The sequence below is a fragment of the Carassius carassius genome, chromosome 43 (genome assembly GCF_963082965.1).
Source record: "Carassius carassius chromosome 43, fCarCar2.1, whole genome shotgun sequence".
Taxonomy (NCBI): Eukaryota; Metazoa; Chordata; class Actinopteri; order Cypriniformes; family Cyprinidae; genus Carassius; species Carassius carassius.
Window position 1 is genome coordinate 1,937,437 of NC_081797.1, and position 24,930 is coordinate 1,962,366.

The window sequence follows — 24,930 nt, forward strand, 5'->3', positions numbered from 1 at the left end:
CAGGAACAGTTTCTTCCCTCAGGCAATCCATCTTATGAACAGCTGATAATAACTGTGGGACATACTACACTATTTATATTTATGTACACTACACTTTTTATCCAACACACATACTTAGTATACACTTAAATCTTTTGCACATAATATTCATGTACATACATGGAACACACTATACTACTTATATTTATATTTATATACACATACACTTATTTATCCAACACACATACTTAGCGTACAGTTACAATTTTTCCACATAATATACATGTACATACATAAATGCTCATTTTAATATACCTGCCATACATTGTCAATTTGTATATTGTCAATCCTTACCCACCTATTTGTATTTTTTATTCCTTATTGTGTTTTTTGTTCTGTCGCTGTTATGTTGCACTGCGGAGCTCTGTCACGAAAACAAATTCCTCGTATGTGTGAACATACCTGGCAATAAAGCTCATTCTGATTCTGATTCTGATTCACAGGTGTGTGCAGGAAATGAGCTACAGGTGCCGCATTCCCCAGGTCAAGCCACTTTTGAACCAGAAACAGCGGCAGAAGCGCCTGACCTGGGCTACAGAGAAGCAGCACTGGACTGTTGCTCAGTGGTCCAAAGTACTTTTTTCTAATGAAAGCAAATTTTGCATGTCATTCGGAAATCAAGGTGCCAGAGTCTGGAGGAAGACTGGGGAGAAGGAAATGCCAAAATACCTGAAGTCCAGTGTCAAGTACCCACAGTCAGTGATGGTGTGGGGTGCCATGTCAGCTGCTGGTGTTAGTCCACTGTGTTTTATCAAGGGCAGGGTCAATGCAGCTAGTTATCAGGAGATTTTGGAGCACTTCATGCTTCCATCTGCTGAAAAGCTTTATGGAGATGAAGATTTCGTTTTTCAGCACGACCTGGCACCTGCTCACAGTGCCAAAACCACTGGTAAATGGTTTACTGACCATGGTATTACTGTGCTCAATTGGTCTGCCAACTCTCCTAACCTGAACCCCATAGAGAAACTGTGGGATATTGTGAAGAGAAAGTTGAGAGACGCAAGACCCAACACTCTGGATGAGCTTAAGGCCGCTATCGAAGCATCCTGGGCCTCCATAACACCTCAGCAGTGCCACAGGCTGATTGCCTCCATGCCACGCCGCATTGAAGCAGTCATTTCTGCAAAAGGATTCCCGACCAAGTATTGAGTGCATAACTGAACATAATTATTTGAAGGTTGACTTTCTTTGTATTAAAAACACTTTTCTTTTATTGGTCGGATGAAATATGCAAATTTTTTGAGATAGGAATTTTGGGTTTTCATGAGCTGTATGCCAAAATCATCAGTATTAAAACAATAAAAGACCTGAAATATTTCAGTTGGTGTGCAATGAATCTAAAATATATTAAAGTTTAATTTTTATCATTACATTATGGAAAATAATGAACTTTATCACAATATGCTAATTTTTTGAGAAGGACCTGTATATATATATATATATATATATATATATATATATATATATATATATATATCATGGTACAAAATCATTACCATAATATGTAACTATGCAGTAGTACAAACAGTGTATTGCTATATGGAATATATTGATGGAAAGCATGGTATTCACAGATGTTTGTGTTGATGATGTTCTTGCAGACGTGATTTGGACGATCCGTGTAGTGATATCCGGTAGGGCTTCTCAGATCACGATCGGCCAATCGTGATCGGAGCAGCCCTGATATCCGGTTCGCGAACGAATCATTCGATGTAACCGGATCTTCTTAAACCAGTTTGCGATGCTTCAAAATATTCTAACTCACCCTCTGATGTCACATGGACTACTTTTAAGATGTTTTTCTTACCTTTCTGGACATGGACAGTAGACCGTACACACAGCTTCAATGGAGGGACTGAGAGCTCTCGGACTAAATCTAAAATATCTTAAACTGTGTTCTGAAGATAAACAGACGTCTCAATGGTTTGGAACGACATGAGGGTGAGTTATTAATGACATCATTTTGATTTTTGGGTGAACAGCGGACCTTATGAATAAATCATTATACTTATTAATAATTTCAATCCACAGCATGTGTAAGAGGGTGCATGTCACAAAGCGCCGTATTTCACTACAGAATCAAGACAGATTATATTTAAAGAAACTATTATTGATTATTAATGTAATATTTTGCAGTAAGAAAATGCAGCCTATTAGGGAATAATGAAATGAACCATTTTCATCTGAAGATTTTCTGTTGTTGTTGTTGCATAAATTAAAGGAAGAACAAAAACTCTCATGTATAAATAAAATCTCTCTCTCTCTTTATTAAGTATTAATATAACATAAAATATTACGATTTAATGTATAATAATAATAATAACACACACATGCAAATATATATATATATATATTGCATAAAGGAAAAACAACAAATAGTACCATGATGTGTAAATAGATAAATATAATATATAGTATTACTATAATAATATTAATATATAGTATATTTCATAAACAAATAAAATATTTAATCATAAATCATGGTATTAATATATATATAAGATATAAATATAAGAATATATAATAATAAAACTATTATTTAAAATAATTATACATTTAATAATATGCTAATTTAAATATATTTGTATTACCAGTGAGAAAGCCTTGCAAACCATTTATCATAATGTAAATGATAATGTAATTTTTTTTTCTTTGATTCAGAGGAGGGCATGTTCTTGGCAGGTTTGTTATTGTGTATTCTTCACAGATACAGGGCTCTTCCTGCAGTGATTCAGTCATCGATCTACACTGCTAATCAGAAGCGTTATTGATTGGCATCATGGGATACTGTGATCCTCAAATCTGTGACTTTCCCCCCCAAGAGCTCCGTCTGATCAGACTTTCTGAGCAGCAGCATGATGTGTGTGTGATCATGGCCAATCAGACATTGCTGCTTAATAATGTTTTATTCATATTTTGTCTAGTGGTCACCTGATATGCAGTGTTGTGCTAGTTACTAAGAAATAGTAACTAGTTACAGTTACTAGTTACTTAATTCAAAAAGTAACTCAATTACTTTGTTGATTACTTACACCAAAAAGTAATGTATTACTGTTAAAAGTTACTTTTTTAAAGAACTTTCTTAAATTTTCCCATTAATGCGCGTTTATGCGTTATGGTCTATACAAACACAAAGTAAAACAGAAAGTCATTTTTAAACACTATTTTGATTAAGTCAGACCAGCACAAACTGAATATTGTATATCACAAGGATTTCTGAAATAAATAACAAAACACCCGAATAATATATTCAGAATCAAAAACTAAAGTGGCTTCTGCATCATAAAAGCTGTTGTGTTGAGCTCTTAAAAATGTTCCTTTCACAGCTTAAGTATGAAAACTATTAACAATGGACAACATAACACAAAACATTTTGAAATAAATAAATCAAAGCAATCTGAATTATTCTGAATCAATTTCGAGAAACATACATACATATACATATATATATATATATAAATGCTGTTGAAAAATGAAATCTATGTTATCATGCTAAGGAGCTGACTGAAAGCCGGCGACTCAACACTGGACACTGCCCAACACTGGACAACACTCTTAGAAAAAAGGGTTCATTTGGGTTCTATATAGAACCATTGGGTTCTTTACTCAACTCCAAAGAACCTTTTATGCTAAAAAGGTTCTATAATGACAAGAAAGAACCCTTTTGGCACTAAGATTCTTTAGGCTATTATTCATTCATATATTACATTATTCTGCAACATTTTGTATTTGTAATTAAATTATGGTTTGTAGTAACTTAATATGGAGAAATGGAGAAAAACTGAAATGGCACTCTTCGTGTGATATTGATTAACTACATACAATGATATAAATATATACATTTTCTAACCCCCATATCTTGAATTTTGTGATCATTCACATGCATTCATAAATGCATTTGAATACACCGAATAATGCAGTGAAAGAACGCACTCGAAATGCACTAGCGCCATGCACACTAGTATGACTTCATCATGTAACTTTACATTAGCCTAGATGCGTGCACTTTTTAGGCACGATTTGTTTAGTTTTTGAATATACTTGATATTGTTAAAAGGCACATCATTAAATAAAAAAATACGAGTTCACATATCACACCTAAACACTGTGGAAAACGTAATTAGAACTAGCTACTAAATTAGTTAAAAATGCCCAGCCCATATACTGCTGTGATTCGCGAACCACAAAATGATTCAAATCAGGGGCGTAGCAAGCTTTTCAAAAGTGCGGGGGATGGATGTGGTTTGTTTATAAACAATAAAAACGATGACAGAGGGGTACAAAATGCAGGGCTTAAAGTTCTATGGCACTGTGCCGGATTTCCAGCTTGCAGCGTTAGGCTGGGAAAAAAAATTCAGAAAAGGGGAGAAAAAAAACACCCACACAAAGCTTTTTCTCTAATGTAACATTTTACTGTTTTTAAACATTAAAATAATATACACTTTTCTTTCATAGTTCTTCAACAGGTATGCAAACAATGTCATCATTTCTCACTTTTTTCTCCTCAACAGGTAACGTTACAATCAAACACAACAGGTAAGTTTCCACAAAAGTATTCAGCTAATCAACAAACAATGCTTAAAATATCAAAATCAGTTGCACTGGCAATGAACCCATAAATACACTGCTTAACAATGGCAGTCTGTCCCCCTCCTCGTCAATTCCCTGCCTTCTTCATCACAGTTATGTTATACATTGCATGCCACATAACGTTACATAACCGAATTTAGCTAGCTGCTGAACAATATCCCAATAATAGCAATTAGCATTAGTCTAAAAAACGAAATATAATACCGAAAACACTCGACATGTCAACAAAACGATAACAGAACATATTCCCAAACACATATCAAGCTTATTTAAAAACCACGAAAGCATAAACACTCATTCAAGTACATGGAAAAGGGAGATGTAAATAACCATAACCATAAGTTCCCGCGTCCTCAGCACGAGCTGACCGATAACACCCCAAGAGAGGCGGGACTTAAGGCAGAACAGCCAATCATCAGCCGGTCACACTCAAAACCGGTTTAATGTTTGAGAGGTAGGGGGGAGAGGAGGCAGCCGCAGCGAGCGCAGACACGGAGCGGCCAGAGAAACGGAGGAGCGACTGTAGTAAGGCGTATGTGCAAAACTGCGGAAAAACTGCAGAAAATGTGGGGGTGTTGAACTCTCTCACCGGGAAAAGTGTGGGTGTTAAAACACCCACATCCCCCACGGGTGCGACGCCCCTGACTCAAATGATTCGCGAACCAGCTCCGAACTCCAGAAATTACTCAAATGATTCACACTCCGAACTCCCAAATTGACTCAAATGATTCGCGAACCCACTTTGAACTCCCGAACTGATTCAAATGATCCGCGAAGCCGCTCCGAACTCCCGAACTGATTCAAAAGATTCGCGATCCCGCTCCGAACTCTCGAACTGATTCAAATGATCCGCGAAGCCGCTCCGAACTCCCGAACTGATTCAAAAGATTCGCGATCCCGCTCCGAACTCTCGAACTGACTCAAATGATTCGCGAACCCACTACGAACTCCCAAACTGACTCAAACGATTCGCGATCCCGCTCCGAACTCTCGAACTGATTCAAAAGATTCGCGATCCCGCTCCGAACTCTCGAACTGATTCAAATGATTCGCGAACCCGCTCCGAACTCTCGAACTGATTCAAATGATCCGCGAAGCCGCTCCGAACTCCCGAACTGACTCAAATGATTCGCGAACCCGCTACGAACTCCCAAACTGACTCAAATGATTCGCGAACCCGCTCCGAACTCTCGAACTGATTCAAATCATCCGCGAAGCCGCTCCGAACTCCCGAACTGACTCAAATGATTCGCGAACCCGCTACGAACTCCCGAACTGATTCAAATGATTGGCGATCCCGCTCCGGACTCCCAAACTGAGGCAAATCATTCGCGAACCCGCTCCGAACTCTCGAACTGATTCAAATGATCCGCGAAGCCGCTCTGAACTCTCAAACTGATTCAAATGATTCTCGCTCCCAACTCCCGAACTGACTCAAATGATTCGCGATCCCGCTTTGAACTCCCAAACTGACTCAAATGAATCATGCTCTGAACTCCCGAACTGACCCAAAATATTCACAATCCAAAGTTCCCTTCCAAATCAAATGACACCGCCAGCGCTACTATTGGCTTAGTTCTCCAATTTCATAACATTTACTGAAATTAAGGTACGAAAAGTATGTTTTTAACAAATAAAATATCTATATTTTATATATATATATATATATAAATGCTGTTTAAAAATGAAATCTATGTTATCATGCTAAGGAGCTGACTGAAAGCCGGCGACTCCACAGTAGAGACAGGCTGCATGTTTTCAACAATGTTTCACCTGTATGAGAAAAACATACAGAGAATCACTTAAGACACTTTGCTGTAGACCCATTCCACATAATAATATTCATTAAAACTGTATGTTAACACGTAGGAGCTTGCTGCATGAATCCGTGAGTAGGCTACAGTTTACAAATCCATGGGAACGGATTGTGAAAGTGTGCGCAGATTATGAATTTGTGGGTACAGATTCAAAAACCGAGGGTACGGTTTACAAAATCTGAGCACACTGATTGGAAATTCATGAGCTAGGATAGGACATTCGAACCAGAAAGATACAGCTTACATTTGACTAAAAGGTTTTTGTCTTTATGCTCAACTAAAGTGAAATAATGAGCATATTTCCACTTTGAAAAACTTGTGTTGCTCTCAAAAAAAAAAAAAAAAATACTAGACAAACATCCACATGAAACATTTACCTTCAAAATAAAAATTTAATTACCTTAATAGAACAACAGCAAAAAAAAAAAAAAAATTAAACCAGTGAAATGTATTAAATGTGGAAATTTGACACAATATTTTGTTAGAATGTGATTAACCAGAAATACCCCGTAAAGAATAATGTTGAATTATTTCTGACACAAAGTGAGAAGGAACGGTTTGGAGAATTCCCAGCAGAAAGCACACATTGATATCGTTTTCTTTGACCGTGTTTTCAGAGATGAATTCTGAGCTCTAGTCTCAGTGGAGCTCTGTTATATTTTCCTGGACTCGAGCTGCTCTTGTTTCTTCGCTCCAGTCGATATGTGGAGAGTTTAATGAACCTCTAAATATCCCCTCATTATTGGTGCTTGATCTCCTGAGAGCCGCTTTGATGCGGTCGACCGTCTGAACTAAGGTGAACTACTAATTAAACTCTTTAAAAGTTCCTCTTCCTGCAGGTCTGTGCTTTTACAAGTCAAGCTTCAGCGCTTCCTGCCGTTCAAGCACAAGGTACAGCCTCATCATTAAAGCTCATCTTCATTCAGCACATCTGGATTTCGATTCCCTAGATGTTTTTAGGAGAGTGCCATGTGGCACATGCGACTGCTCTCTGTTTCTCTGATGCATCTCGTCTCTTCCTGGTGTCTTTCTTCTGGCCTCTGATCACATTTTCTCTCCCTTCCAGCTGGAGATTTACATAAGTGAGGGAACGCACTCGACCGAGGAGGATAGTGAGTGTTCATTACAACAGTTTCTGTCGTTGGAAATCCTCAGACAGCCTCGGGTTCAGATGTTCACTACTCGAGTGCATGAACACACAAGCTTGTGTTCATCAGCTGATGTGTTTCTAAATGTGTCTAATACTGATGTGTTAGAAGCAGGGTGACATGATGCTCATAATAAACTCTATATTCATTAAACTATTTAATTACAGGAAATAATACACACACAAATACTGAAATGATTTGATTAACCACTCTAACATAAGAAAACATGTAAACTTTACGTAGATGAAGCATTTCTGAGATTTTGATGCAATTTTTGACTAAATGTTGTATTAGTTTATTTATTGCAGTCATTAATTTATAGAATTCTATTAATCAGACTACATATACTATATATGTATTTTATAAATAGGTTATAAAGTAATATTTAGTATTCGTAACTTTTCTATAAAAAATGCATCAATTAAAAAGTATTATGTACTTATTTTCATTACATTCAATCATTAAAGTAAAATTAAATTAAATCATATGTTAATGATTAATAATGATATATTATTATTAAAGAAATATAAAATTATTATAGAATATAAAAAAAAAATATTTGTACAGATTTATTTTTTCTTTTATGACAAAAATCATTAGGATATTAAGTAAAGATCATGTCCCATGAAGATATTTAGTAAATTTACTATATCAAAACTTAATTACAAGAACATAATTTGGACAACTTTAAAGATGATTTTCTCAATATTTAGATTTTTTTGCACCCTCAGATTCCAGATTTTCAAACAGTTGTATCTCAGACAAATATTGTCTTATCCTAACAAACCAGGCATCAATGAAAAGATTATTTATTCAGCTTTCAGATGATACATGAATGTCAATTTCAAATAATTCACCCTTATGACTGTTTTTGTGCTCCAGGATCACATATATAATGTATATAAAATATATGTATAATTGTGTATATATAGATGTATATAAAATCTGTATATTTTATTGCATATTATAATATATAATCATGGCAAATTTAATGGATGTTTATCATCCATTGAGAAACCTGTTGGCAGACTATGCAACATTCAAAAGGCTTGTATCACTAGACACTGATGATAATCTCCAGATATTCTTTGAATATCATCTGAGATGCACATGTGTAGAGGGCGACTGAATCAGTGTGAGATGAGTCGGTGCTGTAACAAGCAGATCAATGATAAGGAGCGCGTGGTGGCCGCTGTGGAGAACCCCGGTCTGCGGGAGATCGTGGAGCAGTGTGTGACCGAACCGGACGACTGACTCGGACTTCTCCAGCAGACTGTCTGACGAAACCTTACTCTGTCAGATGAGAGATGGAGCTCTCTGGCCTTTCCGTCTGTCTTTGTGTTTGTTTGGCTCATTGAAGAACAGCATTCCTCAAGCTGAGAGCCACTTCCTGCTGAGCTTCCTGACCAAATGAGCAAAATGTTGCATCAAACCACAAAAGAAACAATATTTCACCCAGGAATTGAGAGAGGAACTTACCCTCGTGTTCTTTTCTGACTTTCTGTTTCAGTTTCTATCAGGGCCGTGCAGCGACCTTTGCATGGGCAAGTGCTCAAAGTATAAAAGGGGCACATGGATCAATGCTTTAAATATCTCTGCTCAAAATATCAATACAACAATATATTGTGATGCATTCCTTGCTGATTCGTGTAATGATATGGGATGGATGATTATGTACCAGCCTCTTTCTCCATGCTTGCTTCTTTCTGTCACTCGTGCCTCTACATTTCCCTCTTTTTCTTCCTCTATCTCCATCTCCTCCCTCATCTGATCTATTACTTTCCACTCTCTGTCTGTCTAGAAACAAGGCAAAATTTTAATAAGCAATAATCTGTTATTTTAACCATCACTACTACTCTTGCACCTAATCAATAAGTCCACCTTAAATATTGATTCAAAACATTAAACAACTGATACACTGGAATATAGTGATTAATATTATTATTACTGTTGTAGTATGTGCAGTTTACGTGTTTATGTGTTGGTATCCATACAAAATAAATAATTGTTTTTGATTGTATTCTGAATAAAATCTGTAAAACGTCTGACAAAATGTCTTGTCTAGTTGAGGATTTTCCGCTCTTAAACTTGACAGTGCTGAAAACGAGTCTGAACATATTACTACTTCCGGTATATCAATGTTTTCAACCCACTGAAGAGCCAAAAATATGGCAATCATTTCTGTGGTATAAACTGACAGATGACTACTGCTGTGTGTCCTGTCTCAGGATCTTTAGATCCATCTGTATATATATACAAGTTTCTGACATATATTTCTGATCTAAATATTTCTGTACTATTGAACTTTTAGATTCTTGTCTATTTTTATCATTTATACTCACTAAAACCTGAAAGTCAACTACAGGCATTGGGAATAACCATGGAGGTGTTACTGGCAACACAACGGTATTGCAAACATCACAATTACTTATTTCAATTTCATGTGCCTCATTACTTGCTTTCCATCCAAAACGATTTATATTTACATATTCATGTTCCCAACAGTTTTCTAATACTTTTTTGACTGGATGTATTTCCGAATGCCCTTTTACAGTAGTCCATTATACCAGTTTCAGCTTCAACCTGTGAAGCGGCGTGACGAATCGTCTCGGTCGTCAGGTGAAAGGTCATCATGTGTGTCATTTTAATTACGTCTAAATTATTATTCATACATTTTACTTATAGTTTGATTGGGCATGGGCAGGCATTCACAAAAGGGCATGTTATTACAGAAAAAAAAATTAGAGGAAATTTTGCTTTGACAAAAGGGCACTTTGGGCACCAAGGGGCAAAGGGCCAGATGCTCATGCACGACGAGCTTTGTTATATATGTGAAATTAACTACCATGCTTAAACCTAAAAAGAGTTGTAAATAATTAGATTTGATAAGGCAGAAGTCTCAAAGATCTTACGAATAAAAACCTTCACAGAGAAGTTATGTTTGTATTACTGTTTAATACAGTATAGGTCCTGAGAGGCCACTGAAGTTAATAAACTCATCACAGCAACTATATTGTGAGTATAATCCGAGTGAAATCTCTCAATTATCTGTTCATTTTATCACAGCAGGCTGGAAAACTTATTTTATTAGTCAAAAGATGTGGCACCTGGTTAAATGGAACTAATAACAACAGTAGAATTCACACTAAATAAAGTGTATATTTCAATAAAAATAATTAATTAATATACACATTTACAAAGAATAATTCTAAATGTATATTTAAATACAAAAAAGTGTGATAAAAATATTTTAAAAGGTAATTCTTTTATATACTTGTTTTAATAATAACAATGATATATATATATATATATATATAATGCACACTAAATTTCTAAATGCATTTGTACATTAAAAAATCAATGGAAAACATTTTAAAATTGTCAAATTAATTCAATTAATAATAATATTTCTAAATGTAAATTACAAAATCATATTAAATTAGATGATATACATTAAAATTACTATAATAATAAATGTATATCGAAACTAAAACATAAAATAAAAATAAAATAACTTAAAAATTAAATTGAGTAATATTTCAAGATAATAAAAGAATATATATATATATACAGTACAGACCAAAAGTTTGGACACACCTTCTCATTCAAAGAGTTTTCTTTATTTTCATGACTTATTCATCATTAAAAAAATATATATATTTATAATAACAATTTGATCATTCATTTTGCCCAGAAAGTCTCGATCTTTATATTTTTCCATCTGTGGTAGATGCTGTAGTGACACAAGATGCCAAATGGTGGCGCTCTGCATCCTTGCACATCAGTGTCTGACAGGATCAGTTTCAGACACAGTCTGGCAGTGTAGGGCTCTTTCTCCATGCATGCATTCACACACACAGATTTACTGTACACTGCAGGCTAAAGAGCTCTTCTGTTGCACGCAGGTCAAGCATCCAGTGTTTACAGGCTTCAGCCGTGATTCAAGGCCATTTTAATGAACGCAACACTTTCTAGGATCAAATGTACATAAACGCAGATGAAGTATAAATGATGAAGAGAGATACATCGGCACTGCTCAGAAACCTCCTGCTGAAGAACAGGACTGTGTTTATTACGGTGTGAGTGCTGAGTGGTTTCATTGATCGCTGGCAGCCGCCCGCGTGTAACCAGATTGATCGTGCTAATAGCTGCTAATCTACAGAAGCCTGTGAAGGTCTGCAATAACATTACAGCACTATTGTGTTACAGCGTTTGAGATAACTGATCATATGGAAACATAATCTAGTCAAACTCAATTGTGTTGGGGATTCTAGCGTCTTTAGCCTCACATCAATCTTAAAGCATGAGCAAAAGGCTATTTCTGATAGTGACAAATCAATAATGGAGACATTGACACCTAGGTTTTTTTTAAAAATATTATTGCAGTATATTTTAGAAGCAAATACCAATTCAATCTACTTCAAAATGTAACATGTAATAATAAATCATTTTATTTACAGAAGGGAAAAGTCTTTGTGCATTAAAGAGAAGCGATGTGATTACAAATTTTACCCTCATTTTACAAAAAAAAAAAAATCTATACAGTTTGCATTCATTCAAGCCAGTTTTAGTTATTTTAGTGCATCAAGATAAATGTAAATAAGATGTTTTCATGGCAACAAGCTGAAATAAAATGTTTACTTTTGATATATATATATATATATATATATATTCTTTAGATTTTACATCATCAAGTAGCAAAAACTGTTTTGTGGAGTCAGTTTTAGTGAACTACTGTATATTAACCCTGCTATAACTAACAGCATCAGTTATGCTGTTGCTGAAACATTGATTGAAAATGTCCTTGAAACATTGCATCAAAATGCATCTCTCGATAACGCTTGATGATGATCATTATGCAATCAGAACTGATTTCCTGCACTAGATTCATGTGTCTCATAACCCTCGGCTTTCAGTCTGGAGTCACAAACTCTGCATAATTTATAAAAGTGAATCTTGACGGTGCACTCATTCCCAATTCCAGGTAATCAGTCTCTCCTCCTCAAGGAAAAAGCCTTGGCTGGAAACACAGAGACACATTATCTCGTAAGACACACTATGAATGACAAATGAAGCCGGCATATTTCTGCACAACAGAGCTCGATTTTGAGTCCTAAACCCCGATGAGAATTAGCATCCGGGCCTGAGATTCCCTCGAGTCGCGCTTTTCAATTTCTGAGTAAATTAATGTCTGTGGTGAGCTTTACTTGAAGAGACTTTGTTTGGAAATGCAGTCAGAGTTTGGAAACCTTGGTGTGTGCCCTTAAACGTAAAGTCTTGAAGGTTATGTGTCTGATGACTTGGACAGCCTCGAAAATTCAATTTTAATTGGCAAATGAGAAACTGAAAGTCTCACAAATTGACATGCAGTAAAAATATTAAGATTACTGTTTTTTTTTATGAGATTATCTGTTAAACTGTAAATTCTGTGATCAGATCTGCATTTTAAGCATCAGTCTTCAGAGTCACACGATCTTCAGAAATCAGTCTAATATGATGATTTGCTGCTCAAGAAACATTTCTGATTATTATCAATGTAGAACACAGTAGAGCTACGATATTTAGTGGAAATGGTGATATACTGTATTTTAGGATTCACAGATGAACAGAAAGTTCAAAAGAGCAGCATTGTCATTTCATAAAATTATAAATGTTTTTACAGACATTAAAACTATAACATAAGAACATTCTCAATATAACATAAGAGGACAGTTATAAAGGGCTTATTAAAAATAAATAAATAAATAAATAGTTATTTCAAATGGTATCATAAAATAACTGGGTAAATGCCAGTTTTTTAAAATAAAATGTAAGACTCTTAAAGATCTTTTAAGATCTGAACTTCACATTTCAGCCTTTAAACTATTTTTAAGATAAGGAAAGAGCCAAAAGTATAAATTATTATATTAATTTTAACAATTAGTCTATTATTAGTCAAGTATTATATGCAATTATATAAATATATCTTAGTGTCTTTATTGTTTAGATTTTTATAACGCATTAGCTTTTCGTTCATGCACTGGTTCACATTTAAAAATAAGTAGCAAAAATAGCAGACAGGCTTATTGAAAAAGCACATTCATTCTCTGCCAGCAGGTGGCGCTTTCAGAACTGCAGAAATATAGCACCTGACTTTGAAACTTATTGTTAGCTTACTAGTGAAATCATAGCCTTTTGAAGTTTAACATACAGTACTAATCTATATTGCAATTCTTGTGTTTCTGTCCCCAAATTTAAGAGCTCTTATAATTTAGACTTTGTATCATTTTCTAGTTTGCATGGCCTTAAATTGAAACGATTTAACTTAAGTGTTTTTTAAGGACCCGCGGAAACACTAAGAACATAGTTCATTGCAAACATTTCTGTCATGCATTTGGCAAATAGCTTTTGTTGACGATGCATTTGAGGCAAGTGCAACTCTATAGCATCTCAGTTGTTTGTGCAGAGTGATGTGATGATAAATTAAATAACAGATTTCCAATAAGTATCCCCTTGAACTTGGTAAAACTGTAATCTGTTTACCATTGTGACTGGAAAATGCTGTCGTCATAGTCAGTTTTTCATTTATTATTTGCTAATGTTAATGCATGTTTACATTAAAGTGCACGTCCTGCTAAAATGAGATTAATACGAGGAGCACTGCAACCGATCTCATGAATGTGCACGCGGTTTACTGTCTCTATCTGGCATAATATGCATATGCGAAAATGAACTTTGGCCTGCATAAGATTCATAATTGGTAGGTTTATTATACACGCCAAAAATGTGTGTATCATATGCATGCAAAAAATAATAGTAATAAAAAAATAAACAACTGAAAAGAGTGACCGATGACGTAAAGTTGTTTCAAAACTGAAGTAGTTATTACATTTGGATGAAAGATTATAAAGGCAGGCATTGTTGTTTGCAGTGATGTGTGCTGATGATGAATCAATCACGATAAGACCAAGCAGATGAATTAAGAGATTAAATGTCAGATTTGTAAATGTTCACATGCACAGTTTGTTTCCTCATTAATGTGTTCGCAGTGAGATCCAGTGCTCATCCCCTCTCGTTGTGAAACAGCAGCTCTGTTATTATGCAGAAACCTCTCGTTTGGCTCCCTCTAATCTCCGCTCTCAGAAACTGCCTTTGTTTGACAGGTTTGAGAACCAAAGCAAAGACCCAGACAGAGTCCATTCACAATCACACGACTGCAGCTTTTCACTTCATCACACGCGCTTGACAGCACAGTGTTGTTTAAAGAGCTGTTTATTACAGATGTGTGCATTAGAATATATATTAGAATCGTGTTCCTATACAGGTTTTTCAATTTTTTTTCCCGGTTTTATTTACCGTGCTTGTGTGGTGAGAGCTGAGGAAAAAATTCATTATTCTGATTTTAGTTTCAGAAGCGCACGAGGAGGATATTCATGATGCACCTAAGGACATCAGAAATGATTAATGAGCAGACTTTCATTCCACACTGTCCTTTATCTGTGTCAGAGACTCACCATGCTGTTCTCACCAAGACTGCATTTATTTGAAGAATTAAAAACATTAACATTTTGATTTATTGCTGTGATCCTTTAAAAAATATATTTCCAAATATACAAAGACAATATCTGCTAAAATGTTAAACACACATATAAATGAAAATATATGAATATAAGTTTTAATAATGCAATCAATGAAATCATGCAAACTCTAAACGTTTATCTTGGTCATGTTTTGAAATATTCATCAAACAGCAAATGCTTCAATGTTTAGTTTTGTAGTTTTGCCAGAGGACGTGATGAACAGCATCAGAAGCTGCTTTAAAGGTGCCATGTGCAAAAATTGAGCTAAAAATATTTAAAAAATGACCTACACGCATCAAAAGTATGAGAAGAAATAAGGGCGATGATGTCATTAAAAAAATGTCAAGTTATAGTGCTGCAGAGATATCAACCTTAATTAGCATTAGCATTACTAGCCCCGGCCCGACAGGTGTCGTAATACCAGTTTCGGCCATGGGAGGCGGTATGCGGGCAACATAACCACCAGCCAACCTGCAATACACGAATAACTCGCACGGCTTGTGGGCGTAATCTAACCTGATGTCAATCAAGCGGAAGGATGGTTGAAGCCCTTGGCAAGAGACCACCACCCGCTACAGGGAAACAACCGCGCTCGGAAACACAAATCAAATCCGATAAGAAAAGGAGCCGAACCAGAGTAAACAACGGCACTGCTTTCAATCGCTGGAGACAACTGATGGACCTGAAAGAAATGAGGTTCGACACCGAACTTGCACCATTTCTTTTGGATTGGTATGTTAGATGCTGTTAGTATTTCGCTAGAAGTTTGTTTTACATGTTTGTGTATTTTTTTTCGGGAAGTTATAACATAGAAAAGTATCGAAGGCTGTTCTATAAACGTGCTAATGTTAGCGATGGCTAACCGTAGCTGCGTTTGATAATTAGCTAGCTATAACTTACCCATTTTTTTATATCATAAGTAACCTGCTCTTGTCAGAGTCAATTGCGTGTGTCTCACGGTGAATGCTTGAGAGTTGGCAGCTCTGGTTACGTTGGTTGGCGCTAGCTTGGTCAACATCAGCTGTCTGATGTTGACAGAATGCTGTCTGTCAAATTAATTTAATTCAAATAATGTGTATATACAACTCAATGTAATATGAACAAAACGAATATGAACATATTCACTGGTAAAGGTGAAGGGGAGTAGCTTGAAGATGTCATGTTTCAAAATCACTTGACATCACCCAACGTTCCTCTTGAAGCAAAACGTCCTCTTATAGCAGCGGTTCTCAATTCCAGTCCTCGCGCCCCACTGCTCTGCATATTTTGCACGTTTCTCTTTGTTAACACACCTGATTCAGATAATCAGCTCGTTAGAAATGAACTCCGTGCATGAACTGTTCATTGCTCCCTACTCCCTGAGCAGGGGAAATCTGTTGAAGTTTACCTCACATCGAAACATTCATTCACTGATTTGTGCTGTGCAGCGTCTTTAAACATGGACAACTGTGACATCATATACCTCTGTAAATCGATACAATTTAAATTCACGTCTTGCACACTTCAATGCACTTTGATTGGAACATATAGCTACGTTCGCTTCGAACTAGAATCATGGCTGAATATCCTGTGATGACCACTTCGCAGGGCACTTATGTTCGAATAGAACAAATGTCTGAAGCGCTAAGAGAAACGTTCAAAATGTGCAGAGCAGTGGGGCGCGAGGACTGCAATTGAGAAGCGCTGTCTTATAGGCTTCGGCTATGCTCTAGGGTTGTTGTGAAGGTAGGGGCGGAGCATAGAGACTTAAATTAAAAACATTAACATTTTGATTTATTGCTGTGATCCTTTAAAAAATATATTTCCAAATATACAAAGACAATATCTGCTAAAATGTTAAACACACATATAAATGAAAATATATTTTCTACAAATATATTTCAATTTTTTTTATATATATAAACACATTTTAAAAAGCATTAATATATTGCCCTCCATGTTTCAATCAATTTGTGCTGATGATTATTTGATGAAAATAAGGTTAAAAAAAAAAGCATTTATTTGAAATGGATTTTTTTTGTGCCGTTTTAAATGTCTTTAGTGTCGCTTGATGAATAAAAGTTTTAATAATGCAATCAATGAAATCATGCAAACTCTAAACGTTTATCTTGGTCATGTTTTGAAATATTCATCAAACAGCAAATGCTTCAATGTTTAGTTTTGTAGTTTTGCCAGAGGACGTGATGAACAGCATCAGAAGCTGCTTTAAGAGCACATTTGAGTGAATTTTGATAATAAAACAGAGTAATATCTTTAATATTACTAATATTAATAATTTTTTTGCATTTAATGCAATTTAACTATGATACATTTGCATTTACTTGTAAATAATAAGTTGCTGGTGTAGTAGGTCATGTTTCTTTAATTTTACCTATATTTTTAATGCTGGTTAGACTGTAGTGCACTGCACGCTCACATTCACACCATATTCTGATATGAAACATCATTTCTTGACATTAAAGAAGCTAAAGCACTTGTCACTGCCACTCATTTCCAAGGTTCTGTGGGTAATATTTCCTTGTTACTTTGATGATATGTGACTGACAGCATTTGCATGCTTTGGATTTGTCTCTTAAAGCTGGACTAGACTGCAAGTGAGGTTTTTAGAATGAAGCATATAATATTTATACGACCGGAGGCTGTATGTTGTTTTGTACTATCATTGTTCCACAGAAAGGACATTAAAACATCCAATATGCAGAAAAAAAAAACATTCAAACCTTAAGAAATCCTCAAAGACTTTTGCATGAAAATACAGAACAACATTCATAATGATACACTAGGTTGGAATAATTAAAATATTTTGAAAGAAGACGCTTCTGGTCACTAAGGCTATATTTATTTCTACGAAAAATACTGTAAAATACATAAACATTTTTTTGATATATTATTGTAATTTAAAATAACTGTTATTAATGTGATTATTTAGTAAAAAGTCATTTATTTTTGTGATCAAAGGTATATTTTTTTGCTGTCATTACTATATGGATTCTTTGATGAATAGTTAAAAAGTATCTTTTGATCAATAATAATATAATAAAAAAAAACTGTGGTTTATAAGTTCAATAGCTAATTCACCATATCCCCCAAAGCTTTTTATTGCATGAAAATTACATTGTTAGAAGCAGAATTGTATGTTAAATTAATCAGTACCTTTCTATATTTTAATGTTAAACTATTTCCTTATTTAAAACCATTTTTTTTTGCATCATGCTCTATTACGAGCAAGTAAAAAAAAAAGGGTGGTTTATACAGGTCAGCTGGACAGAATAAGTTGTAGTGTTTTGGACTTAATTAATGCCAATTAATCAGAGGAAATTAAATGTTAATGAGAAGGAAGTGTTTTCAATCACAGCCTGATTTCTGAGCTGTATCGGTAAATTGAACACATTGGTCTCAGGAAAATCAATCCACACTGCGCCGAATGGAATCCAGACTGATTTAGAGCTATATATCTGTGTGCTATTTTAAGACCCCTGTTAATTTTCACATGTGATGTATAATGAAGACCATCATGCAGGTGTTTGCTGCGCTTAATCCGCTTTAATGACACACGTGTGTGCACGCGCGTCACGCTGATTACAACCGGAAATCGTTAATGCATCCAGCCATTATGTGAAATTAGAATGCATTCGCTCACTAAAATAGTCAGCCACGTCATGGACACGTATGGTACTTAGGCCAAATAATCCCTCAAAACCTCCACAGATGTCACTTGAAATGGCATCCGTGAAACGAACCCAGTTCATCAGAAGCTCACGCACTTGTTAGGGAGCTTCACGCATGCGTGGTTTAGAAGCTCGCGTGACGCCCCAGGGAGCGTTCAAATCCCACTAGACTTACATTTAGATGTTTGCTTTGTCTGCGAAACGAACTGAAGTTAAGGATATATATATGCGTCTCTTGGATATATCAGGAGATGTTTTGGATTCATGTTTGTTTGACTATTTTAAGACGTTTCTGGTGGTTCATGGTTTATTTGGGATATTATTTCTCTATTTAACACGTTATCTGTCCTCAGCAAGAGATGCATGCCCTTAAAAGGTTGATGGGGGAAAATAATGCTATAAATACGTGGAAAAATAAATACTAAATTTGACATCTGACTAGACTCTGATCTAAGCATCTCTGAGTGTCATGTTAGTAATCTTTCATCTGTTTTGATGGAAAGATTCTTACCCTGAAGATGTCCACGATGAAACCCTAACAACAAGACAAATAACCGCTAACTTTACGCGCTTCATTTCTTCGAATCAGAATCAGGTGGAGTGAGGGGGCGGGGCTTTCTTGTTCTAGAGAGCATCTGATTGGACAGAGTTGTTCGAGTGCATGGTGATGTCATCAGTATTTTGAATGCATATGGTTAACGTTTGTTTTCAGTGTTGTCAAATTTGCTAATAGTGGTTTAAGTTGTTAAAAAGGTTTTTCTCTCAGATATAATTACAAATAATTACAAATAAATGGCAGGTAACCTGTTGAATTAATCATTAAATTTAGAAGGAATGCACTTTCTTGTACTCCGGTTTTTAATTCTGCCTTTGTGACTGTGTTTTTTTTTTAAAAATTTGTCTTCTGGCACAAAAAAATTATCATGCAATAACTGAGAAAAAGTGTCATTAGTTTCAAGTAAAATGAGTCTTAAACTATATGCTCTCATGTAGACCAAACAATTTTCTGTCATAAATTGCTTGTGAATTCACAAATCATTTCAAAGCAGCAGCAAGTAGACAAAAAATTAAGTGTGAAATTTTATAGTAGAGAAACTGAAATAGTATTTTCTTGTAAAACATGATTCCAATAATACTTGAAATACTGTTTAACAGTGTATTTCATATTTAATCTTTGGCAAACTGCAGTAAGTAATTTATTTATTTTGCCAAATTGAATGCAAACCAGTGGAGGTTAATTTGATCCCACACACTGTTTGACAAGTGTTTTACAATCAGATTTACCCAAAGTTGAAGTTAAAGTCAAATTTTAATTACTTTTGTCATATTCTTCCGATATATGTGATGCAATGAAGTCAAACCTGACTGTTTTTTTTTATACATAAATGAAAATATGCTCGCAAATAGCAGCTTAAATCTCCATCCATGTGTGATTTTAAAAGACTTTTACAGAGTATACTTTAACTGCTTTAAATGAGTTAGTTGTGTCTTGTGAGGGTTTATTTATTTAGACATCTAAAGATGGAGGTCTGTGTTAGTGCCATCACATGGAAATGGAAACATATGACTCAAACGGCCCATGATAGATTGCAGGGGATGTGTTCTTTCAAGCACTTAATAGTCTAATTGTGAAATCCTTGTTGCATTTGATGTGTGTTGTGTGTCAGTCGTTGCCATTGTTTAGTCATTGTCCTCTACTGAAGTGTTTTGATGCAGCACTAATGACACAAGCAAGCATGTCATGGGGTTTATATCTTCTTTTTTCATTCTTAATAACCATCACCAGCATTTCTGATCTCCTCAGAAGTGTATTTTTCTCCATCTGTGGATGAAAAATCACTGGAAGCAGCAGGATAATTTTGGGTTTGTGGAAAGCCTGCTTTTCATCATCCAATCAATTCTCAGTACATCCTTACATTTCTTAAAAATGAATATCTTGAGATGTCTCACATCACAGAGGTAAAGTGTGATGTTAGCTATTAATAGAGTTCTGCTGGATTTCAGCTCTCCGGATGAATGATTATGGGCTTTGGTTTGGACTGAGGAAGGCCGTCTCAGCATCACTAGTGGAGATGACAGAAAAACTCAAAATAAAACATGTCTGATCTTCATGAATTACTCTGACTTACATTAACCTCAGATTTTTGGCTAAAGTTGATTTTTACATTTTCAAAAAAAAAAATTCATGATGTTTGTCTATGAAAAAAACAAACTTGCATCATTTAAGAAATATGGAATTGTAAAAACTTTGGCATTTTTGCAACTGCATAAAAATAGGAAATTAAAAATTCAAACAAACCTTCTTGTATATGCTGGACCGTCATCATCCTCCTCTTCCTCGTCTGTTTGCTTTCCTTTGGGTTACAACTCCAACTCTTTAACCATTAGGCCATGACTGCTTTATGAGCTTATGAGCGCTGCACTAATAAAATAATACAAATGTTTGTTTGTATCTAAACTGCACAAACATAGCAGATATCATCCACAGGTACGAGACTCCATACCTGAAGGTCAATGAATCACCTGAGAGCTCAATGAAACACGTTTAAAATACATCCAAACAAGCATATAAAAGAATAATCTGCTGCGTTACATAAATATATGTAATTGGTTGCTAGTGTGAAATGCCATCATTTATTAGCTTTCTGATGCAGGGGTATAACAACATTTGGTGCATTGTTAAATTAAAGTTTTTTTTTTTTTTACCAGATTTTTCATCTGTTGGTAAACATTGTCTGAATTGTTGTCTTCAATAAGCTGTATGATCTGACACTGCATTCAAGGGTCTGCGATAAATTCTGTGGGAGGTGTTTTGTGCTGAAATTAGCTGAAACAGAAGAAAAATAAAGATAATAACAGAGATGATAATACTAATACTTCACTTCGCAATACTGCACTAGGAAACTTATTCACACTACAAAAGCACAACAATTTTCAAAAAGTGGTCTATTTTCCTGCTGCAGAATGAAAGAGCTGAGATGGTTTTGATGTCCAGGGCCACAGGTTAAATGCCACAGCCATTTAAACAGGAAGATAATGGCTACTTCCTGTTTCAATTTTAAACATGTTAGTGTGGCAAAACATGCAAATATCACATGCAGCAATTCTGCAGCTGTCAAATCACCCACGAAACGACTCGTGCTAATGCACGTACTGAACGTCGACCTCTGGACGTGTCTTGACTCCTTCAGTCATCATGAGACATCGCTGCTGCTGTGAACACACTGACCTCATCTGGAATCTGTTCTCTCTGGAGGTCAGTCTGACCGTAACGACACACACAGATGGATGGATTCCCTTCAGTGTTCCCTATAATCTTTCTGTTCTTGCTGAACTACAGCTATCACAGAAACATCCCACAAACATGTGCAGGGTGCCATTATTTACAAAGCTATAGGAGAAATGCTCAGAAACAACATCCCATGCAAGCAGAGTAAAAGCTCTGTCATTTTCTCTGTCAATTTCTCGACGTGTTTTCAGGGAACACGTTTAACTGTAGTGTGAGGTTTATATTTATAACAAGTTAGGGAAATCAGAAGGGAAACAAATTCTCTCAAAACAAGAAAAAATACTGAGTATAGAAACTAATAACAACATATTTTTGCATTCCAGTTAATTTCTTAATTTTGCTGATGAGGATGGTATAGATGGCTAGAGGCAATGCATTACTGTTTTCTATCAAAATGATTGTGTGATATAACTTAAGTCCAAATCTTTAATGAGAAACAAAGAGAAAATATAATAACAATAATAATTATATATATCATTTGCTCACTGTCTCCCCAATGGAAGTGAATGGGTACCGTCAGAACGAGAGTCCAAACAGCTGATAAAAACATCACAATAATCCACAAGAAATCCACAGCACTCCAGTCCATCAGTTAATGACTTGAATCAGGAGAGAAATCTGCACCATTTACAAGACAAAACAGTTCAACACAGTTCTGAACCAATATGTGGCTTGATTTTGATGTGAGAGACAACAGGAGACGGACTTTTCCATTGGTAGAAGTGTTATTATGTATGTATTCGTATTTTAGAAGTTAAAAACATCCTATGATGGATTTGTTTCTTACAAACAAATGGTTTTGCACTTCTTAAGATGTTAACTGGTGGACTGGAGTGCTGTGGATTATTGTGATATTTTTAGCAGCTGTTTGGGCTCTCGTTCTGACGGCACCCATTCGCTTCCGTTGGTGAGCAAGTGATGGAATGCTACATTTCTCCAAATCTGATGAAGAAACAAACGTATCTACTTCTTGAATGGCCTCAAGCTGAGTAAATTTGTGAATATATTTCTGATAATTTTGTAATCTGTTTTTTATTCTTGCATGCAGTTTGTGTTTCATGCATTTATCAGCTGAACAAGTTTTCTGATGGTTTCATTGTGAAAATCAGTGCACATAAGGATGGACTCGAGCTGAAATGCGGATGCTTCATTTCTCTCTGATGCAGATCTCTGGCGTGTTCGAGTCTTTCTACAGGGCTGTTCTGTGCAGGAACAGCATCAGGTGTGTGAGATGCGCTCCTCGAGGGATAATTGATTCTGACAGGTTAAACTGATGTGTTTGGAGGCCAGAGTCGAGGTCACTCATGTAATCTGAGTCACAGAGATGGATTCTGCCTTGCTTTAAACATGACAACAATGACAAAATAAACAGGTGATTTAATCCTATTTATATTAAAGTAAATGTGAAATTGTTTAGGGAAACCAGGGCTTATTAAATTGAACAAAACTGGCAGTAAAATCATTATAAAATGTTACAAACGATTTCTATTTTAAATAAATGCTGTTCTTTTTTTAACTTTCTACTCATCAAAGAATCCTCATAGAAACATACACTATATCAGTTTCCACATAAATATGGCACAGCACAACTGTTTTCAACACTGATGATAATCAGAAATATTTCGTGAGCAGTAAATCATCATATTAGAATGATTTCTGAAGATCACGTGACACTGAAGACTGGAGGAATGATGCTGAAAATACAGCTGTGTACGCAGCAATAAATGACATTTTACAATATAATCACATAAAAAAACAATTACATTAAATTGTATTATTATTAAGATATTATTAAAGACTATAAATGTGAATAGATGTATAGACTACAAGATGTTTCACTCGTATACTTTTGAATGGAGAAAAATGCAACTCTCAATATGGCCACTCAATCACAGGAAGCCCCGCCTTCTGAATGAAAGAGCCAATCGCAAATCAGTAAAGTCAGTGAGTCATTGCAGCTGCCCTTATATAAGTCCCGTTGTCATCAAATTCCTTTGGTGTTTTAAATATAAAATTTAATCGTAAGCTTAATGAACAGTTTTGTTGAATTTGATGTTTCACCATTTAAAGAGAGGCATTTCAAAGATGGCCGCCGAGTTACAAATGGACTTTGACATAATGAATCGGAAGTCTGATTCTGTAAAAGACATACATTTACATTAAACGGTTTTCTGCTGAATTGCAAAATAAGGTGGATATGCTTAGGCTATATTCGCAAATATGAGTCACATGTTTCTCTATAGATTGATGTGAAAGCCAATAAGGGGATCCAACAGGGGTCTAAATATAATGTTCAAATATCATTCTAAAAAGATGTAAAAGCTGCAAGTGTTTCTCCAGCCCCCAGGGATTGACTGATGTGAATGACTGTAATTATTACCCTTCTGTGAGACTCGCTGCTGAAATCGATCTAATACGTCTGCAAACATGTTTATGTATGACTGAATAATCCTCTTTAGTGTGAGGAGCCCGTCTCGAAGAGAAGGTGTGTGACTCCGAGAGATGAGAAGTCAAGAGAGCTTCGAGATCTGCGTGGACGCCTCAATCAACGAGGGTTTGTGTTATTAAACAAATAGGTGATTATGTGTTCAGAATGACTTATTTTTTTCCTCAAACCTAGTCTGTGGGGTGAAACGGCGCCATGCAGGGGGCAATGGGCAGTTATTCTGTTCTGAACACCAAATCCTTTGGTTTCCCATCAAATGTATTCTAACTAGTTGGTTGAATAAAAATATTTGGACTTTATAATAAAAAAAATAAATAAATTAGCCTATCTCAAGTTAGCATCATGTAGCATCAAAATATAAATGTTTTGTAATC